This window comes from Rattus rattus, chromosome 5, assembly GCF_011064425.1.
Source record: "Rattus rattus isolate New Zealand chromosome 5, Rrattus_CSIRO_v1, whole genome shotgun sequence".
Classification (NCBI taxonomy): Eukaryota; Metazoa; Chordata; class Mammalia; order Rodentia; family Muridae; genus Rattus; species Rattus rattus.
Genome location: NC_046158.1, coordinates 70,598,389 through 70,605,399, shown reverse-complemented (window position 1 = coordinate 70,605,399; position 7,011 = coordinate 70,598,389).

Sequence of the window (7,011 nt, the reverse complement as noted above, 5' to 3'; positions counted from 1 at the left end):
TTAACAGATCTTTTTCCAAGGAAATGAAGTAGAGAAGGATAAACAAGGATATTCACTGCCTCCTCAAGTTCTGCTGGCATACGTATGAGTTCCAGCATTTCCTTTGTGTTCACATACATTCACACACACACACACAGACACAAACACACACACATACACACACACACGCAACTTATAGAGAAGTACATGAAACTATTCTATAGATAATGCATTAACACTGTATGTGAGAAATCCATATGTGAGATTACACTTACACAATATGAATTGAATAGTCAGAGTGTTATAAAAAGTTAAAGTTCGATTCAATATAAAATGTGAATTGCTTTTGGAAGAGATGCTGTGAAGCTTCACATTAAATTTTACCATTTCAGTACTGAAAATATTTTATGCATTAATACAACAATAAAATCAAAAATTCTGTAACAGAATTAGGAGCAAAATATAGAGCATTGTAACTTGTTTTATAACTTATAATTTGTAGAGATATCAGAATCTTATGGATTTTGGAATGGAATATTTTTACTTATATGTAAATATTTTTAAAAAATAGTTTTAAAGATAATAAAAAGTAAAGTTAATTGAGTTATTTACTGTTATAAATCTAAGGATTTTAAAAGGAATTTAGCTATTAAAATGCCTATTGAAATTGGTTGATGGACTAAATGTGTCTTGAAATTGGGAGAAAAAAATGTACTGAAAATTTGTTATCATATTTTCCAATATTTCCCATATTCCAGAGCAATATAGGTTTCTTAGTGAGATTCTGTTAACTAGAAATTCAGAAAGGAGAAAATAATTACAAACCTTATATTATTTTTAAATTTAGTATGTGAAGACAGGATTTCTTTTTCACAGTCTCACTCTATATCTCTGGCTGGCTATGTAGACCCAACTGAATTCACTTCACTAATTTTAAAACTGTTTAAAACAATTCCTTATACTCACTTTCCTAATGCATTTTCACATATTGTTGTTAACTTGATATTCAATATTGCTTCTAATAAAGTCATACAATAGAAAACTTTGTTAAGTGGGTAGGAAAATGCCAAAAATTGTCTAAAATGACAATCTCACATATAAAATTGTTAGTGTCTGCTTGCTTATCATTACCTAGTAAATATTACCTGATGCTAAATATAATCCATGACATGTAATTATTTTGTATTCTGACAAAGGAATAAAACTAAAATTAACGGAAAATAACCCTTAAGTCTTGAACACATTCACTCTAGACAGTATTTGAAAGATTTTGTTTTGTTGTTACTGTTGTTTTGATGAATCATTTAAGTTCGGCATTTACTGTGGTGTGCTAACAAAACAAAAATACATGAAACTAGGCTTTAAAACTGTGAAAAGTAACAAGCTGTGGAAGTACAAGATTTTTGTTAAGATGTCAACTCGATGTTCTGACCCCTCACATTAAATATTCTTTAATATGGTCTGTCCAATACATGGTAAGAGAAAAAGATTTTTCATTTTTTAGACTCTTTATTTTCATTTTTAAATTTTTGCTTAAGCTTGGCATACTGACTTATGCTTCAATTCCAGTACTGAGAAAGTTAGATATTTGAAATTGATTCAAGTACCAGTCTAGCATGATCCAAATAGTGAGGAATTTCTAAAAAATCAAGAAACTATGTATTCTTGAGAAAAAGACCTATAAAGGGAGAAAAGCTCTTACTATTGCAACTAAATTCAGGAATAAAACAAGAGTATCTTTTGTCTCTATTCCTATTTAATATAGTAAGGTATCTCAAGGAAATACTGTAATGGTTAAAGTGGACAGTTAGTGCGAGGACATGGAACCATCAAGTTCAGGAGCATCCAGATGCACACATAAGGGAATTTTTATTAAGTTAGCTGCTTAGCATGCATGTGAGGCTTTCTTTCTGTTAGGTTTATATATGGACAAGCTTCGAGAATTCTGGAATTTTGCTTTCTTTAAAAAACACAGAAATATAAGAATGTGCTTTCCTTTCAGTCTCAGGTGTGGGGGTGTCAGCCTGCTTCTGGTTGATCCCCAGCAACTGCCTATGATTTTGCTTGGCCTCCTGCAGTGGTGTGGTTTTGTTAGGGGTAGGTAGTTCTGTGATTATGTGACATTTGGTATTCTGGGGACTTTGCAGAGAGTGTATAAATCATAGTGCTCCCAAAGGCTGGTGGTAGTGGTTGTTGATCATTCTAGGGAGTGTTTTACAGCTTGTTAGTAGTCTTTCTCAAACAAAAAGGAAAGGGAACAACGTTAAATTTAGGGAAGTCTCTGTTTCTCTCTCCCCTTTATCTTTCTTTCTCTCTTATCTAGTGATAGTAGATTAAACTGTGGGTTGGAAAAAGAAGAACACACCAAGTATCAAAATAAAATAAAATAAAATAAAATAAAATAAACTATAGTTTTTTTTGTTTTTTGTTTTGTTTCTTGTTTGTTTTTGATTTTTGATTTTTGACATGGAAGGATCACTTGAAATGTGGGCAATACTGTTCTCTGAGCTTGAGTATCAAACAAACATGTACAGTAACCATTCTATATCTAGGTTGTGAAATCAACATTATCTGCTTCCTCTAGCTCCTATTGCCATGATCTCCAACTCTGAAGCACTTTATTACTGAATTGTGAACCACATGAAGGATTTCCTTAAGTTCCAGTTGTCATGAGTTTTAATAGATTTAGAAAGATCCTATCAAGCGCTGTAATAGAGACCATTTAAATGCTATGTTTCCAGCATTGGGCTTTATATTTCCACTGCATTAGTCATATTGTGTGGCACAGAGTTAAGATTGTTCTTTCCTCCTCAAATGATTTAATTAAGGAAAATAACTCACAGGTATATCCAGTTTCTGGAGATTTACTTAATTTCAGATATGTCAAGTTGATGACTAAGAATAGCTATCATATTCATGTCCTGAAGACAATAATAAATTGGTATTTAAACATAATGGTATAATTCACTGGATGGAGAAACTTTCAGAACAGACGAGTATATGACAGGAATCAGTGACATGAATGCATTAAAACTTTTTACATTTAATCATGTTACGTGTATGAAAGTTTTTCTTGCTTGTATGTATGTGTGCTATGGGTTTACTGCTCAGCGAGGCCACATGAAGATAAGGACTTTGACACTGAGATAACAATTGATTGTGTGACAGTTTTTATTGGTCATTGCCTCGACTGCCTCTGGAATTAACTAAATTCCAAGTGGCTGAGTACACCTGTGGCTACTGTTTTTCTTAATTAAATAATTTTATGTGAGAAGGACGAAGATAAATACAGACCTTTTGAGGTGAGAAGTCTGACTTTAGTCTGGGTCAAATTTCTGGTAGGAGCCTATATAAAAGACATGAAAGAAGGAAATGCTTGTTCTTTCTCTTCTTACCTCTGCTCTCTCTGACAGGTTAGTGTCTTCATTGGCATTAGAATCCACTCTTTTTTAGGGACACCAACTTCTACTGGAGACCTGCTGAGACATTCAACCATTGTTGGACTTGCTTAAACACAAACTCTAAGCCACTCTATATATATATATATATATATATATATATATATATTTGTAAATAATATATATATATATATGTAAATAATATATATATTTCTAGACTTCCCTGACTAATACACCTGTGAACCTGTGATTCAGAAAGTAGAACCTGGTGTTTTGCAAATGCAGTGAGTGATATTCATCATTGGCCTATTTCTCGAACATAGTGGATGTTTTGTATAATTTATCTATGTCTACATTTAAAAAAGATAATTGGGACAAAAGATAAAAAAGTAATAGAGATTTTAGAGGAAAGAGTTCTGTATGGTTAAAGTTTACATCACGTGGTATGCTAGCAAAAGACTTTCGATCTATTAAAAAATAATGTCCAGGTCTGCACTGGAATAATATATCTGCCCTAAGTGCAAGATCTCACAGAAGTTGACATAGCTGTATTTCTAGGGTGACAGGTTCCACCTCAAGCTTCCAGAAACTTAGGCAACATTGTAGGCATGATAATGATTTACTAAACATGAATTTATAAGACATAAGGTTTATGTAGTGATGTTCCATGCATTATTTAAAGGTTTATTTATTTTATGTATGTGAATATATTATTACTTTCGTTAAACACACCATACAGAGTATCTGATACAATTACACATGGCTGAGAACAACCATATGACTGCAGGGAATTGAACTCATGACCTGGAAGAGCAGTCAGTGTTGTTAACTGCTGAGTCATCTCTCTAGACACTGTTTCATGGTTTTTGAGAGAAGCTGAGGCCGCACAATATATACAAATACTAGGGTCATTGAAAGAAAGTTTTTATGACCATTTGCTTGAATCTATAAAAGTGAAGACTACATTTTAGTGGAGATCCCAGAGGCTGAGACATGACAACAATGTGGGACACACACTGAGCAATCTAACATGCAGCAAGTATAGCTGGGTGAAGAGAGAAAGAGGCTCCTTGTCCTGTTGGCAGCAGATATGAATGGTGGAGGACACTTTTCCTGTTTTAGATCTCTGTGACTCACCACATGCTAAAAATATGAAGGTGCAAGATTTACTACTGTTGAGATTCAGGAAGAACCACACACTGATCTCTCAGACACTGATCTCAGATATGATGAAAGTTTATTAATCAATTGATCAGCTTAATACAGACAGATTGATCAGGACCACAGAGAGGACATTGGAGCCAAACTGTGGTACTCCTTTGTTCTTAGCATAGGCTTTTTATAGAAAACTCCAGGTCAAAACTTCAGGAGACATGGAGCGAAGAAGTATTACATTTTGTCTAACTATGGAGAGTACTATCAGCTGATTTTCAAGATGATTGGTCCTAAGTAAGATAAATGGAGTTGTGCATAATGAATTTCCATAGTTTTTTAAAAGGAGAGCATGAAAATTACAACAATAGCATATTGACTTGCTAGTAGAATTTTTTTTTTTTTTTTGGTTCTTTTTTTCGGAGCTGGGGACTGAACCCAGGGCCTTGCGCTTCCTAGGCAAGCGCTCTACCACTGAGCTAAATCCCCAACCCCGCTAGTAGAATTTTTTATTGTCAGCTTGATTAATTTTGTGAAGTAGATGAACTCCATTTTACCTTATGGGCAAATGGAGCCTAAATACAAAATGGCTACAATTACCTTAAAAGAAACAAATCATATCACTATATGCCTTGCTCAGTTTGGGCTTTAATTCATTCTTCTTATTCCTGGCTATTGCATCATTCCTTCATTTTGGAATGGTAATGTTAATTTGCTGTCTTGAATTTTCAAAATATATAACATCTTTTTTATTTTATAAGAACTTACTATGACTTCCTTCAGAATGTTCTTCTCTGATGACTAGTGTTTATGTCCCAGAATGCCTTGAAGGCTATTGGAAAGAACAATTCTCAAAGCTGTTGCTTATATGTCAGATTTCCATTCTAGAGTACTGAAACAAATGATCAAATTACCCATTCAAACAATAATAGCATGACTGATAATGATAAGGTACAACAAACCACTTTTAGATTAGAACGGAGGTATGTTGCATAGGAAGGAAAATATTTTGGTAATGTAAATCTGCTAAAAGCTTATGGTTTACGAAGTCACATGCCCTTGGTGGGAATATGCTGTAACTGTTTGGTAAATAGACGAGGCATCAACCTGCCATCTAAATATATATATATATATATATATATATATATATATATATATATATATATTTATAAATAGAGCATCTTTATAGCTTTATATCACCACCTCCAAGACAAATGAATATCACAGACAGAAATAAATTGTAGGACCTGATAGGTAGGCAGGAGTTTTGTGATATATTTTCTTCTGAATATGAGTTAACCATTTAAATAATGAAGACATTACCTGTGTATACCTGTACAAATCTGGGCCATTCGACATTCCACCTTGGATACTGTAAGCACTTGTGAGGGTCCCCCTATCTCTGGGATGCTATAGACAGGTAGTTGTTTCTGGTAAAAGGGTCTAATTTTTTACCAGTACATAAATAATGTAAGTTTCCATTGCTCCAGTAAGTAACTCCCTATTCATCTTCATTGAGGTAACTCTAATTAAAAGCAGGGTTTTCATTTTTTTTTATTTTTAAAGGTATGTGCGCAGTTCTTTATAGTTGGAAGAGAAAGAGGATTAGTACTAATGGGGGTTATAAGAGAGAAGTATTAGTGGTCAATATTATAATAATTCTATGAATATATATGAACTTGTCTAAAATTAAACATAAAATGTACTTCTTTAATATAAATTCCTTTATAGGTTTTCCCAAAATAATGCATGTTAAAAATTTATTGAAAAATCCCTTGTGACTGAAGGAAGTTTTTGTTTGTGGTTTTTTTTTTTTTGGTTTTTTTTTTTTTTTTTTTTGGTTTTTTTTTTTTTGGATTTTGAGAGTCGTTTTAATATAAGATAGTAAATTCGTTGCGAAATTACAACGTGATCCAAATATGTTCTAAAGTGCTCACTAACCTCAATGAATTCAATTACAATAAGAAAAAGTCTGGAAGTTTTTGTTAATTCAGCACATAAACACTGTTTTCCATATGTTATTAAACAGGGTTTGTTTGTGAACCATGATGAGAACATTATTAAATAGAATTCACAGAAAAAAATTAAAAGTACATCCAAATATTGGAGGTGCTTATAAGTATTGTTAACCAGTTGATGAAGGGACAAGGTATACAGAACTACAACTTGGAATCTCAAGGGGCAGAAAATCCCCAAACCCTTTGGGTATTCAGAATCAATCTCATAGATTCATGATGTCTCAGAGAAACATATTTAAATTCCAACAGCAGTGAAGGAGGAACTTTGACTTTTTCATTTTTCTATTACTTGGAGATCATGATGAATACAGTGCTTGTGAAGCAGAAATATTACCCATTCTCTTGGCTAGCCCTTTCTTTTGCATAGAAGAAGACTGCCAGCAGAGTATTTTTGGTTACTACTGAATATCTGCAGTTGAGATTAGAAGATGGCTGTCCTGTCATCAATCTTTTTATTTTTAGAA